Source organism: Scyliorhinus torazame, chromosome 13 (assembly GCF_047496885.1).
Source record: "Scyliorhinus torazame isolate Kashiwa2021f chromosome 13, sScyTor2.1, whole genome shotgun sequence".
NCBI lineage: Eukaryota > Metazoa > Chordata > Chondrichthyes > Carcharhiniformes > Scyliorhinidae > Scyliorhinus > Scyliorhinus torazame.
The window spans coordinates 32,319,379-32,340,800 of NC_092719.1; the positions used below are offsets into that span (position 1 = coordinate 32,319,379).

At 44.3% G+C, this 21,422-nt stretch overlaps 1 protein-coding gene across 4 annotated transcripts in view; it reads left to right on the forward strand.

The window, feature by feature from the left end:
• LOC140387934 (plexin-B2-like) overlaps window positions 1–21,422 on the forward strand; it is a 311,161-nt gene that overhangs the window by 123,959 nt on the left and 165,780 nt on the right. The window lies entirely within an intron of this gene.

The following is a 21,422-nucleotide window of genomic DNA, read 5'->3' on the forward strand; positions in this document are numbered from 1 at the left end:
AGGAATTAGGATCCAAATTAAAACACAGAAGCTCAAATCTCCTGGATTGTTACCTGGGCCATGCACTAATTAGCATAGGATTAAGCCAATTGGAGAATTAAACTCGTAACCCCCAGGATGTTGAAGATGGGAGATTCAGCGATGGGAATGCCAAGGGGTGACAGTTAGATTCTCCCTTTGTTGGAAATGGTCATTGCCTGGCATTTGTGTGGTGCGAATGTTACCTGCCATTTGTCAGCCCAAGCCTGGATATTGTCTAGGACTTGCTGCATTTGGACTTGGATTACTTCAGCATCTGAGGAGTCTTCCCCAGCCCCGACTCCAGTTTTGTTAGGGTTCCTTGATTGGTCAAGAACGAAGGCTGTAATGAGGTCAGGAGCTGAGAAGCCCTGGCAGAACTCAAACTGAGTGTATATATGCATGTTACTGCTAAGCAATTGCCGCATGATAGAACTGTTGATGACCCCTCCATTATTTTACTGATGACCGAGAATAGGCTGATGGAGCGGTAATTGGCCGGGTTGCATTTGTCCTGGCTTTTCGTGTGCAGGATGTACTTGGGACAATTTTCTACATTGTTGGGTAGATGCCAGTGCTGTTGCTGTACAGGCACAGCTCGACTAAGGGCACATCAAGTTATGGAACAGTACTGTTGTGCAATGTTGTCAGGGCCCCATAGCCGTTATTGTATCTAGTGCCTTCAGCTGTTTTTTCACATCACGTGAAGTGAATTGAAGTGGCTGAAGACTTGGATCTATGATGCTGGGGACCTCTGGAAGCGGCCCAAGATGGATTCAATGCTTCAACCTTATCTCCTACATTGATGTGCCGGGCTCTCCCAATCATTTAATTAGGCGGCTGAAATACGGGACAAATCATCACCCTAGTGTTTAATGTTTTTTCAATGCAGTTGCTCTACTTCCACGTCAAGTGGTTGTATTCCAGTGGCATTTCACAAGTCATTAGATTTGCTGACGTTTGATTATTTGCGTATTAATTCCAGTTACATCGTTCATTTTTTTTCTTCTTCGGCAAGTTGTGTTTAATTTCTTTTTAAACAACATTCTGACTGCAGATTTTGCCCAGGTAACAGTGAATTTGGAAAATAGATTGCTTCTGAAATTCAGTGACTGAATAACACAGTATTAACACTGGTTTATAACCAAGCTGGCCACGGTTCGAAACTGCAAATTTAGCTCTGGTTTCTGTCTGATGTGGTCAGCACCAAGCTGCTCCGAACTTTCTTGTTTCTAACTGGCACAACTGTATACGTTACACAATCTGGGGTAACCCTCCATTTTTGACAAACATTTAATGGAGCTGGTAAAACTGGCTTGAATTTGTGTTTGGTGACTTCAGAATGTGTAAATTGGACAGTCGTGCAAGATGTTTTAGTGAGTTGATCGAGTTGTTACACTTCATCTGACACAGCCACAAAAAGGACACGTGGTCACAGGCCTGAATAGCGTTCATACATTATTGCAAAAATGTTCAGTTAAATATACAGTGCAGTGATTTAAGTATGCATTTTAATTCTTGCACCATTGATTTAACAACAATGTTTTACAAATATGAACTGCTGTAAGTTTGGCCCCAAATGGTACAAACTGCCTTCATGTTCACTTTGTCATTACATATGACTCAAGACAATTTGTGCTTGTGCTATCAGATGACACTTACACAGCAATAGCCTACTCACTGATGCTCAGCCTAGATTCTACCAAGCCCACACAGCCCCTGGCCTTATTACATCCTTGTTCCCAAATGGACAAAAGAGCGGAATTCTAGGTGAGCTGAGAGTGACTGCCCTTGACGACAATGCAGCATTTTACCGACGGGAGACCTAGCAAAGCTGAAGTCAATGGGAATCGGGGAACACTCACCACTGGTTGAAGTTATACCCAGCACAAAGGAAGATTGTTGTTGGAGGTAATCATCTCAGTCCCAGAGTATTGCTGCAGGAGTTCGTCACGAATCGTGTTCTAGGCCCAACCTTCTTCAGCTGGTTACATCACGAGTCCTTGGATACTGAAGTCCTTGTCCATGTGCAGCAAGACCTGCACAAAATTCAGGCTTGGGCGGATGAGTGGCAAATTGCACTTGGTGCCACACAAGTGCTAGACAATGACCATCTCCAACAAAGAGAGTCTAACCATTTCCCCATGACATTCAATGGTATTTCCATGACTGAAACCCCCACTTTCAACATCCTGATACCATACATCAGACAGTTAACTGGGCCAATACTGTGACTATAAGAGCATGTTAGAGGGTGCAAAATCTGTGGCGAGTAACTCACTTTCTCACTCTCCAATACCTGTCCACCATCTGCAAGGCTCAAGTCAGGAGTGTGATGGAATACTTGCCATTTGCCTGGATGAGTGCGGGTCCAACAACATTCAAGAAGCTCAACGCCATACAGGACAAAGCTTGCTTGATTGGCACCCCATTCACTCTACAAAATAAATGCTTACTCCTTCCTCCACCACCGATGCACAGTGGCAGCAGTGTGCACCATCAAAAGGTCATTGCAGCAACTCATCAAGTTTCCTTTGACAGCATTTCTTAAACTACCTTAAAAGCCAAGGATAGCAGCGGCATGGAAACACCACTGCCTGCAAATTCCCCTCCCAATCACTCACCATGCTGACTTAGAAATATATTGCAGTTCTGTTATGGGCGAGGTGTTTTCAGAACCCCAAAATGTACCATGGTGTTCAGCCAACCTCTCCCTTTAATGGATTGTTGCTTTTGAAGCACACGGCTTGTTCCCCAGGTGTGATATTACAATTATGGACACGTGGTTTTTAAAACAAAATGATGTTTATTCCATGAACTCAAATTAACCTATTAAATAAACATTGGATCTGTTAACACCCCTTACTTCAAAGATAGCCCCGAAAATAATACAACCCTAAATAATCCCTCAAAATGTTCCTTCAAACATCCAAAAGGCTTAAAACCTTCAAAACAGTAACACACCAGATCACAGAATATATATATTTTCTGTTGGATGGCAGAGATATATCAGCTTGGTTGATTTCAGCTCCAGCACCTTGCTTTTCTTCCTGCAGCTCTCTGGAAACACACAGACACACACCAGCTGCTTTTTCAAACTGAAACCAAAAGCAGAAGTGAGCTCAGCTCCCCCCAACCCCTGACATCACTTCAGTAATGTGATCATCTCCATTCCTTAAAGGTACATTGCTTAAACATCCATTTCTTAAAGGTACTCTCACATGACAGTTCCTTCACTCTTACTGGTTCGAAATTCTAGAATTCCCTTCCTAACAGCACTGTGGGTGTACCTACACCACATGACTACAGAGATTCAAGGATGCAACTTGTCAGCACCTTCTCGAGGGCAGTTAGGGATGGATAACCAATGTTGGCCAACCAGCGACTCCCACATGCCCTGGAAGAATAAAAAAACGCCCTCACAGGTAGATAACAGATGATTTTTGTGACGTGCAGACATTGCTGGCTAGGCCAGCATTTATTGCTCATCCCTAATTGATATTGAGAAGGTGGAGGTGAGCTGCTGCCTTGAACTGCTGCAGTCTCTATGGTGTAGGTACATCCACAGTACTGTTAGGGATGGAGTCCCAAGATTTTGGGCCAGTGATAGTGAAAGAATAGTGCTATATTTCCAAGTCAGGATAGTAAGTGACTTTTGAGGGGAGCTTCTGGGTTGTGGTGTTCCCATGTGGCTGCGGACCATGTCCTTCTAAATGGTAGTGATTGTGGGTTTGGAAGGTGCTGCCTAAGGAGCCTTGGTGAGTTCCTGCAGTGCAACTCCTAGATGGTAAACACTGCTGCCACTGTTCATTGGTGGTGGATGGGGTGTCAATCAAGCTGGCTGCTTTGTCCTGTATGCTGTCGGGATTCTTGTGTTGCTGGAATTGCATTCATCCAGACAAGTGGAGAGTATTCCATTACATTCCTAACTTGTACCTTGTAGATGGTGGACAGGCTTCGGGGAGTCAGGAAGTGACTTGCTGCAGGATTCCTAGCCGTTGACTTGCTCTTGTAGCCACAGTACTTATGTGGCTTGTCCAGTTCAGTTTCTAGTCAATAGTAACCACCAGGATGTTGATTGTGGTGGATTTGTCAATGGTAATGCCATTGAATACCAAGGGGCGATGATTAGATCTTGTTGGTGGATTCTTCGATGGTAATGCCATTGAATGCAAGGGGCAATGATTAGATCTTGTTGGTGGATTCTTCGATGGCAATGCCATTGAATACCAAAGGGCAGTGATTAGATCTTGTTGGTGGATTCAACGATTGTAATGCCATTGAATGCCATGGGGCAATGATTCGATCTTGTTGGAGATGGTCATTGCTTACCACTTGTGTGGCCCGAACATTGCTTACCACTTATCAGCCCAAGCCTGGATATTATCCATGTCTTGCTGCATTTGGACATGGACTACTTTAGTATGTGAATTATACTGAACATTGTGAAATCATCAACAAACATTCCCACTTTTGAGCTTAGGGTGGTAGATAGGTAATTGACGAAGCAGCTGAAGATGGTTGGGCCTAGGATACTACCCTGAGGAACTCGGCGGTAATGTCCTGGAGCTGAGATGATTGAACTCCAACCACCTCAACCATCTTCCCTTGTGCCAGAAACAAAAACAGAAAATACTGGACAATCTCAGCAGGTCTGGCAGCATCTGTGGAGAGAGAACGGAACTAAGGTAGAGTCTGGATGATGCTTGTTTGATTTATACTGTAGTGGGGAGAGCGGTGGGGGTGGGAACCGAGGATGACTACGTGAAGCAGTGGGGCTGGATAGGGGCCAGAAATAGGTGGAGATTGACAAAGATGTCAAGGACAGAAGACAAAGGAATGTCGGGTGATTAAGGCTAAGAAGAGTGCTGATAGTGGTACATAAAGAGATTAGAATGTATCAAAGGGTAACTAGGAACAGTTGGCCCCAGTGGAGTGGGGGGAGGGGGAACAATAGTGAGGGGAAAACCGACCAATGGAGGAAATGAAAATAAATTGATAGAAATAAAAATGAGTGAAGGTGGAGGAGAGAGTTCACAGCCTGAGGTTGTTGAACTCTTAAGTCCAGAAAGCTGTAATGTGCGTAATCGGAAGATGAGGTGCTGGTCCTCCAGTTTGCACTGGGCTTCACTGGAACATTGCAGCAGGCCAAGGATGGACATGAAAGCAAAACAGTGGGTTGAGATGGCAAGCGACAGGAAGGTCAGGGTCCCGCTTGCAGATGGACCGGAGGTGTTCTGCAAAACGGTCACCCAGTCTGCATTTCAACTCACCGTCCACCACCATTCATGACTGGGTGTGGCAGGATTGCAGAGCTTAGATATGATCCATTGGTTGTGGAATTGCTCAGCTCTGTCTATTGCTGCTTATGCTATTTGGCATGCAAGTAGTCCTGTGTTGTAGCTTCACCAGGTTGACACTTCATTTTTTTGCTATGTCTGGTGTTAATCCTGGGTAGATTGAACCAGGGCTGATCCCTGGCTTGGTGGTCGAGTGGGGATATGCCGGGTCATGAGGTTACAGATTGTGGTTGAAAACAATTCTGCTCCTGCTGATTGCTCACAGCGCCTCATGGATGCTCAGTCTTGAATTGCTAGAACTATTGGAGCCTATCCCATTTAGCACAGTGGTAGTGCCACACAACACGGTGGTGGGTATCCTCAATGTAAAGGTGCTGCTTCGTCTTGACGAGCACTATGTTGTGCTTACTCCTGCTAATACTGGCATGGACAGATGCATCTGCAGCAGGCAGGTTGGTGAGGATGAGGTCAAGTATGTTTATCCCTCTCTTTGGTTCCTTTACCACCTGCTGCAGATGCAGCTTAGTATCGACGTCCTTTGGGACCCGGCCAGCTTGATCTGTGGTGGTGCAACCAAGCCACTCTTGGTGATGGACATTGAAGTCTCTCACCCAGAGTACATTCTGCACCCTCGCCACCCTCAGTGCATTCTCCAAGTGGTGTTCAACATAGAGGAGTACTGACTCATCAGCTGAGGGGGGTACATGGTAATCAGCAGGAGGTTTCTTTGCCAGTGTTTGATGTGATGCCATGATACGTCACGGTATCAAGAGTCAATGTTGAGAACTCCCAGGGCAACTCCCTCCTGACTGTATCTCATTGTGCCGCCACCGTGGCTGGGTCTGTCCTGCCGGAATGTATAGAATAAATTCCCGGGTCGCCCGCCATTTTCTTACAATTGCTAATCCAGCGACAGCTCCACTTATGATTCACGTTCTAATTGGATTTCTAATAACGAGCTTTATATTATTACATTTGGATTTGTTTATTGTCGCGCGTACAGAGGTACAGTATACAATCTGGTTTTCCAGACCTGAAGTGTTTCCTCTCCTCGCTGTGTGTGTTTCTGTCTTCCCATGAGATGTAAATCTGATTAAAAGAAGAAATATGCCCATTTCTTATATAACGGGGCTACCTTGAGCACATCTGCCCAAAACAGAGAAAAGCACACGTGCTGCATTTTTAGTTTATCAACTTATAATCTTTTTCAGCTCTTGCCTCTGTGCTACAGGCTTTGTTTATAGTACAGTGCGTGCATAGTTTATCTCTCACTGTGGTATGCACTGTTTGCAATAGAGGCAAGAATTGCTGTGGGCTCTTTTCCCATATTCATGTAATAACACAGACTTAAAGGAGAGAGTGCTGCAACAGCTTGACCAGTGGATCATCTTAAATCATTCCTTTTTTTGAAGTATTTTTATTCACATTTTTAGCATTTTAACATTTTACAAAACAAAAACATTACACCCGCAAGTAAACCCTGCACCAACTGCCCCCCCCCACCACACACACACACAAATAGGTTGACGGTAACTAACTCTTGGAAAGCACGGGGTAGCACAGTTGCTTCACAGCTCCAGGGTCCCAGGTTCGATTCTCGGCTTGGATCACTGTCTGTGCGGAGTCTGCATGTTCTCCCCGTGTCTGCGAGGGTTTCCTCCGGGTGCTCTGGTTTCTTCCCACAGTCCAGAGATGTGCAGATTAGGTGGATTGGCCATGCTAAATTGCCCTTTATGTAGGTGGGTTACTGGGATCGGGTGGAGGCTTGGGCTTGAGTGGGGTGCTCTTTCCAAGGGCCGGTGCAGACTCGATGGGCCAAATGGCCTCCACTGTAAAGTCCATGAAATGCAAACTAAACAAATCCCATCTCTTATGGAACCCCTCGCTTGCCTCCCTCCCCACCCCCCCCTCTCCCGACTGCAAATCCACTTGCAAGGTTACTGACAAGATGATGAAAAACAACCCCCAAATGTTTCCATCTTCAGGCAGGGCCAGAACTTATGCACATGATTAGCTGGGCCACTCCCACACCATGCGCAAATATCCTCTATCCCCTCAAACAGCCTTGACTTTGTCAGATGCGCCCTGTGCACCACCTTCAACTGTGTCAACCACAGCCTCATGCACGAGGCTGAGGCATTCACCCTCCGCAGCACCTCACACCACAGTCTCTCCTCCAGCCCCATCCTCAACTCCTCCCCCCACTTGGCCTTAACACCCTCCATAGACATATTTATCCTCCTCCAAAATCCTCCCATAAATTGCTGAGTCGACCCCATCCTCCAACCCCATTACCGGCAGCACTTCCAACAATGTGGAGGCAGGCGCCATCGAAAAACTTTAAAACTAAAAAAGAATTTAGAGTACCCAATTCTTTTACCCGATTAAAGGGCAATTTAGTGTGGCCAATCCACCTACCCTGCACATCTTTTGGTAGTGGGTGGATTATAATGCAATACTCCTTTACTCCTTCATAGTTACACGCAGATTTGAAGGTTAACATGGATGTCAAAGTATACCTAAGCCACAATGGCCTCAGTAATACAATGTCCCTTTAAACACACAAGATGGCTGTGGTCAAATACACTCTCTACTCTGAACCCCAAGTCCATGTCAGTGGACCTCTCCTCAGAATCCCCCCAGTGATTGGCACATGAGAGTTTCCACACTCTACTCCCCAAAAACACACTTTAAAATCTTTGTTCACAATAATGCTTTCTGTTAGCAGTTTGCATTCCGAAATCCAGTTCGGGTTTTCCAAATGTCCTTTTAAAAAATGTTATGTTCTTTATTGGGTTTTTGGTGTATGAAACAAATCTAAACATGAACAAACAGTGTGAGTAACACGAGAGAGTAATTAAGGAGTGATACTAGGATTATTTACTTCAAGATCGGTTTTAACTATTTACAAAGATACATCACAATTTCCCCTTCCTTTTCTTTTATCCCTTCCTTGCAGTGTTTACCACAGTAATTGTGGTCCCCTGCGTTTCGTTCCCCACCAGTTTTCCCGTGGCTTTTCTTTCCTCTGGTTCCAGTTATTGTTAACCCCCACCCTTGTGTCTCCTGATTCCTCTGGGGCTTGATTGAGTCCCTTGTTTTCCTTGTTCAACCCCCCCCCCCCCCCCTTCCTTCCTTCCTGTGTCTTGGCTACCCTCTGATGATCTTCAGCTTCCTAGTTGTTGGCTACAAACAGGTCGATGAACAACCGAGTGAATGGCTCCCACGTTTTATGGAAGCCCTCTTCCGACCATCGGATGGCGAATTTGCTTTTCTCCATTTGGAGAAATTCTGACTGGTTGGACAGCCAGTCTGCAGCTATGGGTGCTGACCGCCAGCCGAGCAGGATTCTCCGGTGGGCGATCAGGGAGGCAAAAGCGAGGGCGTCTACCCTCCTCCCCCTGAAGACATGTGGCTGTTCTGATACCCTGAAGACTGCCAATCTCGGGCATGGCTCCACCCTCATCCCCGCCACTTTGGACATTGCCTCAAAGAAGGCTGTCCAGAACCCAGCATGTCTGGGGCAAGACCAGAACATGTGGGCATGGTTGGCCGGGCCTCCTTGGCACCTTTCGCATCTGTCCTCCACCTCCGAGAAGAACTTGCTCATTCGGGTTCTGGTTAAGTGGGCTCTATGTACACTTTTAGCTACATTAGGCTTAGCTTTGCACAGGTGGAGGTGGAGTTGACCTTGTGCAGTGCTTCGCTCCAGAGTCCCCACCCTATTTCAAACCCTTAGTCCTCCTCCCACTTCTCCCTTGTCTCGCCCAGTTGGGTACTGGCCCCTGTAGCAGTCGTCCGTACATGTCCACGCAGTTGCCTTTCCCTAAGATGTCCACGTCCAACAGGTCCTCTAGCAGTGACTGTCTTGATGGTCATGGGTACATCCTCGTTTCTTTTCGTAGGAATTTCTTGAGTTGTAGGTACCCGAGTTTGTTACCCCCTGTCGGTTGGAATCTTTCTGTCAGCTCTTCGAGCATTGTTAATCTATTATTGGTGCACCGGTCCCTAACTGTCAGCGTTACCCCCCCCCCCCCCCCCCCCCCTCCCCGGTCCTGTCTCCACCTTTTGAAGGAGGCATCTATGAGCTCCGGCGCGCACTGCCCAGTAATAATACAACAAGTTCGGAAGGCCCAATGCCACAACTGCTGGACCCTCTGAAGTGCCACCTTCCTTATCTTAGCCACCTTCGCTGCCCAGACAAATGATGAAACCAACCTGTCCACCCCTTTAAAAAACAACTTCGGCAAAAAAATCGGCAGGCATTGAAATAAAATAAAAACCGCAGCAAAATGTTCATCTTCACTCCCTGTACCCAACCTGACAAAAACAGGGGAAGACCACGCCACCCCAATAAATCCGCTTTTGCCCCCTCAACCAGATTCGTAAAGTTCAGCTTACGAAGCCGTGCCCAATTTCGGGCCACTTGCACCCCCAAATATCCGAAATGGACTGTTGACCCCCCCCCCCCCCCCCCCCACACTCCAACCCCTACCCCTGGAGGAGACACCACAATACTCGCTTTTTCCCCTAATTCAACTTTATCTTCAATCATTCTAACAATTATGCTTGTTTTATGGCTTCTTATAAGCTGAATCATAGAGAACAAAAGTTCCAAATCAAACAATTTTAAAATATAAATTTAGAGTACCCAGTTCATTTTTTTCCAATTAAGGGGTAATTTAGCATGGCCAATCCACCTACCCTGCACATCTTTGGGTTGTGGGGTGATATCCACTATTTGGATGTAAAGGAAATGTTGCCACAGTCCCAGAGGACCTTAAGTTGCTCTCCTTTTTGAGAGAGAGCTGACTGGTGGTGATTTAACCTGAGGGTCGCCACACCTCAGGCGGGGGACAAGGTAAATAACAAGGGAATGGAACCCACGCTGTTGGCGTCGGCCGTATCACGAACCAGCCATCCAGCCAAATGAGGTAACCAACTCCCTACTATTTGAATTGGAGAGAAGTGAGTGAACTTTAACCCCCATATGCACCGTGGTATCACCCACTTCCGTTGTTGTGAACTGATCCTATTTCTGAATCTAGCGATTTCTTGACCTATAATCAAGTACTTGTAGTAGCACTTGTATCAAATGTCTATTGGTCCTCCAACCCAAGTGTCTATTAAACCTTTTAGTATTTAGTGGGCAACAGTGAACAGAGCGGAGCAGCTAGTTTTCTGTTGATACACTGGGTATTCCGGAGACGTTTACACCCTGCCTATGGGGAAGTAAGAGTCCCAAATTATCCCAGATGAAAGAGAATGTGATTCAGAAGTTGGAGGGAGGAGTAAATGCAATTTATCAAACATTTTAAGTTTCCCAATTCCAAGGTGCACAGTGAGGGTGTCTACAGAATACTGGTACAGGGTCATTGCAGCCACAAAGGGAGAGAATCAGAGGTGGCGCACATCGAGTTTGACAAAGGACAAGGGGTTTATTTACAAGATGCTGCTCAAACCGGGTACCACGGTGGACTCCATAAAAGCCTGCAAAACTCTCATGATGTAATTGCCTAATGCGTGATATTACACCAGCCAAGGGTTGTTGCTCTGATGCATAACACAGGGGTAGCCTGATTATCAGCTAAGAACACCATTCATCTAATGAAGGAACAAATATATGCTTTGAATACTTTAAAAAATTTAAAGCTTCGCTATCCTCATTGAAATCTATACTAAAGAAATTAATTATGATTTCATGCTAAAATGTTGCTAACATGATATTGTATATAGTGGGCGGGATTCTCCAGCCTCCCCCAGCTGCGTGTTTCTTGGCGGCACGTCGTTTGATGGTGGCGGGATTTTCTCTTCCTGCCACGTGTCAACGGAATTTCCCATTGAAGCCACCCCATGCCGCTGGGAAACCTGCGAGGGAAGGTGCGCTGCCAGCGAGACCAGAGATTCCCAATGGCCATTGTGTTTTTGAATTGTTAGAAAATAAAGGGCAGGGAACCAACTCTATGTTTAAACATAATGTAGTTGTTAGTTTTCAGTCTTATATTAGGAAAAACACCAATTTCTGGATAGCAGCCTATGTTAATAAAATCCTTCCATTAACTATCCATATTATTCGAGCAATTACCCTTTCTTGATTTGGCAAACCAATCCAGGCATCAATCTTCAGTGGGAAATATAATTATAATAACTAAAGAAGTAAATGTGACCAAAGGTATGGTTATATCTTAAATAACTTTTTCACATCTCTTACACCCTTGCTCACTCCCTTGCCCCATATGTTATTTAAATTTAAATTACTTTACATTTTTACGTTCTTTTTCCTCTGATAGTTGACCCTTTTTCATGGCAAGCAAAACTTTTCCCAGCTCAACTTTGGCAACCTCCCTCAAAATCTTCTAAATCCCTAGTTTGGATACCTAGAAATCAAAGTCATCTCTTTCCAAAAGGAGCAAATCCAGCCTGTGGGGAAAAAAAAAAAAATAATTTTATTTTAAAGAACAAAGTATTTGATTTCAAAATGCATAATGAAAATATTTACTTCCCCCATTTTAAAAAGGCTTGCAGCTGTCCTGATTAATTTGTGGGTAGTATTGCACAATACAGGCAGAGCATTTCAAAGTAGCGACATTTTTCCCCCCGTAATGACTAATAGCAGATGATATTAATTACTAATTTCCTGCCCATTGTGAATTTTTCTTTGCCCTAGATAGTGGATGTGGCTATTTGTTGTCACGGAGTATATCAGATTCTTTCTTCTTTTATATCACTCCCTGGGTGGAGGGGTCGGGTGGGGGCGGCAGAGGGAGCGGGTGCAGAGGGGAACATTGAATAAATATTATTTGTTAATATGGTTTCGTGAATGGAAAGTGATACTTTTCTTGAGGTGAAATAGCAATTGAAATGTTCTGCTGCTGTGCGTTGGTGGTGCTGTCCTTGCTTCCTCCAGTGTTATTTTGCTTGAGCAGAAATTTTAAGATTTAAAAATCTTTTAAAAATATAATTTTAAAGTACCCAATTATTTTTTTCCAATTAAGGGACAATTTAGAGTGGCCAATCCACCTACCTTGCACATCTTTGGGTTGTTGGGGGCGAGACCCAAGCAGACACTGGGAGAATGTGCAAACTGCACACGGACAGTGACCCGGGGCTGGGATCGAACCTGGGTCCTCGGCGACGTAAATTTTAAGTCTTTTAAAATCTGATGATGTTTTTGAGTAGAATAGAAATGACGCGCTGTATTGCTTTTCGACTGTTTATCAAAAGAGGTTGTTCTTCCATGTGTTGGGGAAATTTGTGCAGTTGCTAAAATTCATTTAAGGTCCACAAAAATGGAAATACAGTTTTTAGGAAGGGGCACGATTTCAATAATCTTGGATATCATTTTGCTCCATGATGTTGGGATAGTTGCAGGAGAATTGTATCATGAGATGTGGGCATGGGTGAGGAAGAAATCAGCTGTACAGAGGCAGGAAAACTTTACACATTAGTGAATCCAGTTTGCCTTGTAGCTGAATAATCAAATTGTTCTTTCTTGGTCACTTTAATATCCACACCTTGTAACTAACCAACTGCATTAACTACGAAAGTTTCAGGTCACGTACCATAGATACATAGATACATAGAATTTACAGTGCAGAAGGAGGCCATTCGGCCCATCGAGTCTGCACCGGCTCTTGGAAAGAGCACCCTACCCAAGGTCCACACCTCCACCCAATCCCCATAACCCAGTAACCCCACCCAACACTAAGGGCAATTTTGGACACTAAGGGCAATTTATCATGGCCAATCCACCTAACCTGCACATCTTTGGACTGTGGGAGGAAACCGGAGCACCCGGAGGAAACCCACGCACACACGGAGAGGATGTGCAGACTCCGCACAGACAGTGACCCAAGCCGGTATTGAACCTGGGACCCTGGAGCTGTGAAGCAATTGTGCTATCCACAATGCTACCGTGCTGCCCAACTCAAGAACAGCTTCTTCCCTACTGCCATCAGACTTTTGAATGGACCTACCTCGTATTAAGTTGATCTTTTCTCTACACCTTGCTATGACTGTAACATTATATTCTGCAGTCTCTCCTTCCTTCCTTATGTACGGTATGCATTGTTTGTATAGCATGCAAGAAACAATACTTTTCACTGTATACTAATACATGTGACAATAATAAATCAAATCAAATTATTGGTTTCACAATCACAGTACGGAAATGTCTCTGTTGATAAATTCCATGCTCTGGTCACAGTTACTTCAAATGGATTATCGCTAGTCCTAAAATTCTGGATATTCTACAACTGGATAGTCAACAAAATGAAGGCGATTGTCATCGACTTCAGGAAGCGTAGTGGAGAACATGCCCCTGTCCACATCAATGGGAACGAAGTAGAAAGGGTCGAGAGCTTCAAGATGTACAGATCACCAACAGCCTGTCTTAGTCCCCCCAAGCCGACACTATAGTTCAGAAAACCCACCAACGACTCTACTTTCTCAGAAGACTGAGGAAATTTGGCATGTCAGCTACGACCCTCACCAACTTCTACAGATGCACCATAGAAAGCATTCTTTCTGGTTGCATCACAGCTTGGTATGGAGCCTGCTCTACCCAAGACCGCAGGAAACTACAAAAGGTTGTGAATGTAGCCCAATCCATCACGCAAACCAGCCTCCCATCCATTGACTCTGTCTATAATTCCCGCTGCCTCAGAAAGGAAGCCAGCATAATTAAGGACCTCACGCACCCCGGACATACTCTCTTCCACCTCCTTCCATCAGGAAAAAGATGCCATAGTTTGAGGCACGTACCAACCGACTCGAGAACAGCTTCTTGCCTACTGCCATAAGACTTTTGAATGGACCTACCTCGTATTAAGTTGATCTTTTCTCTACACCTTGCTATAACTGTAACATTATATTCTGCAGTCTCTCCTTCCTTCCTTATGTACGGTATGCATTGTTTGTACAGCATGCAAGAAACAATACTTTTCACTGTATACTAATACATGTGACAATCAATCAAATCAAACAACTGCCATGAACATTTTAAGGCACAGTACTAAGAGTGCGTTTACCTTCCAGACTAGTCTATTGAATGTTTGTTTTTTTTAAGCAGGAGAAATTACTGAATTATAGGAATGCTGCACTCATTGTTTTCTTACAAAAATATATTTTTTGATCATGGAATATTCTGCAGAACTGTAAATCGATGCAAAACTTATAATTTGGTAAAAAGATGGAAAAGGCTTATTAGTTTCTCAATTTAGTCAACGTGACTAAAATATTCACATTATGGAATAATACCGTTAACTCACTGTCTTCCCGTGGGTGTCTATGGGCGGCTCAGTGGTTGGCACTGTTGCTTCACAGCTCCAGGGTCCCAGTTTCGATTCCTGGCTTGGGTCACTGTCTGTGCGGAGTCTGCACGTTCTCCCTGTGTCTGCGTGCGTTTCCTCCGGGTGCTCCAGTTTCCTTCCACAAGTCCCGAAAGACATGCTTGTTCGGTGTATTGGACATTCTGAATTCTCCCTCGGTGTACCCGAACAGGTGGCAGAGTGTGGCAACTAAGAGGATTTTCACAGTAACTTCATTGCAGTGTAATGTAAGCTTACTTGTGACAATAAAGATTATTATTATTATTCTAATTTTTACCTTTTGCTTTGATCCCAGGGAAGGGAGCAAGAGAGAAAATAGTTAATTACGAATTATGATTGGTGGTATATTTCTGCATTATGGATTTTGTTCTATTTATAATTCTAAATCTAAGACCATTGTACCGCAGAGTTGTGGGAAGAGTGTACAGAAGCTTATAAAAATGGGCATAAGAGAAGAACATATTTACATATACGGCTGCTGTGCGGCAGGGCTGTGACTTCTCCCATCTCCCTGGCCATCCATTTCCGATTTGATTACATTAATGATGCAGTGTTAATTTGAAAACTATGGAAGTAAACTAATGGAGGAAATAATAGGACTGACTTTATGGAAGTGGTGAGGTCTTGGGGAGAAGAATACTTGAAGTAACAACAGTATGTCTAATGCCAATCAGTTTCAGGGGGCGAAATTCTCCGACCCCCCCGCCGGGTCGGAGAATCGCCGGGGGCTGGCGTGAATCCCGCCCCCGTGTTTGCCGAAGTCTCCGGCACCGGAGATTCGGCGGGGGCGGGAATTGCGCCGCGCCGGTTGGCGGGCACCCCGCTCGATTCTCCGGCCCGGATGGGCCGAAGTCCCGCCGATAAATTGCCTGTCCCGCCGGCGTAAATTGAACCACCTACCTTACCGGCGGGACAAGGCGGCGCGGGTGGGCTCCGGGGTCCTGGGGGGGGCAATCTGGCCCCGGGAGGTGCCCCCACGGTGGCCTGGCCCGCGATCGGGGCCCACCGATCCGCGGGCGGGCCTGTGCTGTGGGGGCACTCTTTCCCTTCCGCCTTCGCCACGGTCTCCACCATGGCAGAGGCGGAAGAGACTCCCTCCACTGCACATGCGTGGGAAACTGTCAGCGGCCGCTGACGCTCCCGCGCATGCGCCGCCCAGCTGGCGGGGCGGAAATTCCTCCGGCGTCGGCCTAGCCCCCCAATGTTGGGGCTCGGCCCCCAAAGATGCGGAGCCGTTTTGGGTGCCAGTCGGCGGACATCGCGCCGTCTCCGGAGAATTTCGCCCAGGATCTTTTATTAAATCTCAAGAGATAGTGTGGAGCCTATGTGGAGAAAAACAATTCACAAGTTACAACTGACTTGTCAGACTAGCGACTTTGTGAAGTTAATTGTTTTGGTGGCATTCAGTTTCTTTTGTGTTGGTGGACCTTAGATTTTTTTTTAAACAATGATGGTTAATGTACTTCCAAATTAATTTTTTGAGCAGCAGGATGGCATTTATTTCCAAATCTGAATTGTTTGCCTCCAACATATCTCTATCTTGGCAGTATAGAAGCGTGGAAAATGGGGCAGAGTAACAGGAGAGGTGTTTCGCTTGTGTTTGCTTGTTTTCGGAATGGATTGGAGTGAGGACGATTGAGTATTTGTTAACCCTCCCTGGAGTCGAACTGCCAGCAGAATGTGCTATCTGGGCTGTTGCATGGTAATGGCCGCCTCAATGAGCTGTTGCTGGCCTCTGTACAAGTGTATCCTATCAGGGCGGTAGAGGGTCAAAATGTTCTTTTTAAATAAAATGTCAGATTTGCCATGTTAATTTACAAATACCTGAAGACATTTCCAGGTTTTGGTGGAGATTATTTGACGATATTTAACATAAATTTAGGATATGGCACATTCTCCAGTCTGTCTTATTAAGACGAGAATTAACAAATAAACAAGAGGAGAATGTTATTGGACACAGGAAACCACTATTTTTGCCTTAGCGCAGATTTTAGCAGGTTGGAAGTGACCTGATAAACAGAGAATATGAAATTATTCACATTGTGAGAGTTTTAAATTGCAGGTAACTTATCAAAAATTGGTTATTTACACTATTCAAAACTGTTTTCTATCTTAATGACTACAGTAAATATTGAACTAAAATTGAAAGTGCAAATTAATTAGTCATGAAAGGATTGCCTTGAGCAACATTTCCCCTTAAAAGTCAATTTAGATGATCTTGAAATTGAGAGATTTTGCTTATATGGACTGTAGTGGTGATAGATACGTATTTGCTGCCAGACTTGGATGTTTCCAATGTCCAAGAGCTCATAAGGTCCAGTTGTTTTTACAAAACCCCATTCTTTGTGAAATTCCTGTAAATTGCTTCCTGATGTCAAACATGGGTAGCTCAAAAGGAATGAAAGTTTGTATGAATGTGAGACACTAATTGTTGAGCTCTTTATTTGTGAGCACACACTTCTTTGGATTAAGCAGCAAACTAGCTTTGCAGAGTATGTAAACTTAAAGAATCCTATTCATACAGTTACAATTTGATGGACTACCCTAAAATGGGCATTTGTATATTCTCACCACCCTCCTACCATATTTACATTAAGCATGGTTTCTCATGAGTCTATGACTCTGCTACTGGGATGACGGAAGTCAATTTTGCAATGCAAATTCCAGGAGCCCAGTTCTTGAGCTCTGACCCAATAAGTAAAGGGACTTCTGTCACCAAAATCAATCAATCTCATTTTGTTCTTGCATTTTCTTCCGATTTTGTGATGTTTTCTTTTAGCTTTTCCCCATTTCCTTGCTTGACTGCAGGCCTTTGTGGTGTGGGAGGAAAATATTCCATCTTTTAAATTTGCAGCATTTTGGGGCAGTTTCTTAATGCAAGGTGGAAGAAAAAGCTGCTGCCTTGAATCTGGAATGAAACAGTTTGAAATCAGCAAATATCCCGTCTCTCATCACTTATGCCTGGTATGTACCTGCAGTTTATTTTCTATGTTTGATTCCGGATTCAAGACCAGTGGGATAAATACATTTCCTAGGTTTTGGCCATAGAGTGAAAACATTGTGATCTAAGTGAATATGCAATTGATGGTGTGATGTTGAGTTACAATAGTTCTCTACATGAAACGTTCATATTCCATTGCACTTTTTAAATTGGAAAATAATCAACTCCGGCTTGGAAGAAATCTCTATCTGGAATTTGTATTTTAACCAGCATGAAACAAATCTAGGGGGCAGCATGGTGGTACAGTGGTCAGCACTGCTGCCTCACGGTGCCGAGGTCCCAAGTTCGATCCCGGCTCTGAGTCACTGCCCGTGTGGAGTTTGCACATTCTCCCCGTGTCTGCGTGGGTTTCACCCCACAACCTAAAGATGGGCAGCACGATAGCCTTGTGGATAGCACAATTGCTTCACAGCTCCAGGGTCCCAGGTTCGATTCCTGCTTGGGTCACTGTCTTTGCGGAGTCTGCACGTTCTCCCCGTGTGTGCGTGGGTTTCCTCCGGGTGCTCCGGTTTCCTCCCACAGTCCAAAGATGTGCAGGTTAGGTGGATTGACCATGATAAATTGCCCTTAGTGTCCAAAATTGCCCTTAGTGTTGGGTGGGGTTACTGGGTTATGGGGATAGGGTGGAGGTGTTGCCTTTGGGTAGGGTGCTCTTTCCAAGAGCCGGTGCAGACTCGATGGGCCGAATGGCCTCCTTCTGCACTGTAAATTCTATGATAATCTATGATGTGTAGGCTCGGTGGATGGGCCACGCTAAATTGGAAAAAATGAATTGGGTATTCTAAATTTATTTTTAAAAATGAAACCAATCTGGGCCATAGAAGTTTATTGATAACATAAAAGGTGTTCATTTTGGTCCGTTGGAACCATGCTGGCCTTTTGTTTGAGCAGTCTGCACTGCCCTCTCCCAGAGCCTTGTATCTCTTGCTACAGCAGATACTTACCAACTTTCTCTCCGAGGATTTGGATGACTCTACCTCAACCAATCCCTGTTAGTATGAACCTCTGTGTACTGAAATTCCTTCAAACACTTCTCCATTTCATCATTGTGGTCATTTTAAATTGATGATTTAAAAAATATATATTTTTTTATTCTCCTTTTTCACATTTTCTCCCACATTTACACCCACCAACAATAAACAATAATCAGTAACAAATATGTCAATCCCCATATCAATAACAACGATCCCATCCTCCCACCAAACCCCAAACATTAGCCCGCATGTTCACACAAACAAATGACAAAAAGGAATTAGGGATCACCCATAGTCACCATTAACACACACAGTCCCTCTCCCCCCAACCCTCCCACCCACCCGCCCCAACTAATGTTCGATGTTATCCAGTTCTTGAAAGTGCACAATGAATAATGCCCATGAATTGTAGAACCCCCCCATCCTTCCCCTCAGTTCAAACTTAACCTTCTCAGAGTCAAGAATTCCAACAGGTCCCCCCTGCCACGCCAGGGCACAGGGTGGAGAGGTTGCTCTCCAACCTATCAGGATCCGCCTTCGGGCGATCAACGAGGCGAAGGCTGCAACATCTGCCTCCGCATAAATTGATGATTTTTCATCACCATTTCACCAGTAAGAGAAAACCGTCTTTTCCTATGTGGTCTTTCTTTTAATTGAACCCTTCCTTGAATTTTAAATATTCCTACTAAATCTCCTTTTGGCTTTTCTCTGCTCCAGTGCAAATAGTCCGAGGCATTGGAGCACAGCAGGAGGCCATTTGTCCCACTTGGGTCCATGCCGGCTATAGCAACCAAGGCCAGTTCCATTTGCCTCATCTTTCCCTATATCCCTGCAAGTTCATTTCCCTATCCAATTTTGTTCAGTGATGATAAATAAACACTTGCTGGAAGGCTAGGATGTTTCTAGTCCCAGTATCTCAAAACCAGCTTCATAACTGTAGTTTCCCTGGCATCAACATATGTCTTTTGCATGAATGTTATTTCTATAAATAAGATGCCCAAATGCCCCCTAACCAATATCTTGTATAAATTCCAGATTACGACTTGTATTCAATGCTTCTGTTACAATTATTGGTGTAGCTAGATTACATCCTACATTTTTTATAGTTTTATCTAGCTGCACTCTTGGTATGTAGTTTGAAAGCTGCAATAAATTATGTATTTTACTGCAAGTGGATCAGTAATGTCTAGTTGGCTGATGATGTTCTGTGGATGTAACTTTTTATATTTGTGGTTATTCCAAACGTTAACACAGATTAGTGAACAGACTGGAGTCCTGATTAGGCCATTATCATTTTACTGCTATTTTTTATTATGGCTCGAAGTTTTATTTTTAATGTTCCTCCTTGGCATTTTTGAAAGTATCTCTTTTGTAACACTGTAATTGTGAAGGTGTTTCTTCAGTTTAAATTAAACCTTATTTTATTGGCTTACACCAGACTGTCTTCACGGTTGTCACCCCTTTGAAAATTTCTTTCAGTCAGATTTGGTTCCTCGAGGTGCAAAATACAGGCCAATGATCAGATGTTTTTAATTGCTTCCAACTTTGGCCTTTCGTGTATATATTAAAAAAACATCAACCGAAGAGAAATGGGTTTGGTTGTTCTTTTGTCAATGCCTCTTTATAAGCCTGATAAATGATTTAAAAACAAAATGATCATTCCCTTTAAAAATTCACTTTCATTATGCGATTAAGACAAAGGATGTGATGTTTTCATGGTCTTCAGCGCTATTTCTAGTCCAGTTCAATCTCCCTCTGCCTTTGTACTTCCAACACTCAATTCATGTCACTATTTGCTTAATTTCTAACTTTCTGTATGGCAGTGTTGTTGCTTGGCTGGCTTGTTCTAGCTTTTCATTTACCTCCCTCCCTCTCGCTTTGGTGTTTTTCAGTCACTGCCTTTTAGAAGCTCCTGATGAAAATAGTGAAGCTCGGAAATTCTAGACTGAGGAACTATTGTTCATCTGGTCTACACCACTGTCTGTGCCATTTACATACTCAACTGCCCAATCATTCTGTTTCCACATTGTAAAAATTGCTGCAAGCAAATTTAAACTTTAATAAAGTCATAGCTTGATCATACGGTGTATATTCTGCGAGATGATTTCAGCACACAATCCGTCTGGTCAGTTGGGATTTTCCATTCAGAGAAAATTGACTATTATCCTGAATATGGATTTCAGTGACTGAAGGTAATATCGTTGCTCCCTTAGTCTCCCCTTGTGTGACTAGTTCCTATATTTCACTACATTTGATCACTTTTTAAATTTAATCTCTATAGATTTTGTGAAAGAAGATCCTTAATTATTGAGGTGCAGATAGTCCATAATGGCCCCATTACTTCCGAGATCCCCAGTGTCACATTTAGGGGGTACGTACCCCTGTCATGCGCTGAAGATCCCTCTGGGAGGTTCCCATATAAGGGTTTACATGGTAACTGACCAGAAGCAATAACTTCCCCTGGACAATTACACAGTGCTGGGAACCATCCAGCAGAAGCTTTTTAAATCTTTGGATGATTCTACCAGTTTTACCCTTTATAGTTACTCTGAAAGAGTTGGAAGGAAAAAAATTCTAATTCCAGAGCAACTATTTAAACACCCAGCTCGCATGGGGCGCTCTGTACAAACATGACCCCCCCTTCCCCAACCACCACCACCACCACTGTGTCCAATCCGACCCATCCTCCCACTCCCTAAACTTCAGAACTTACCTGCTGCCTATAAACTGTCCCTTTAAGACTTCCCTCTATGGCATCTGTACAAAGAGACTTGCCTCCCTGTGCCCCAGTTACTCCACG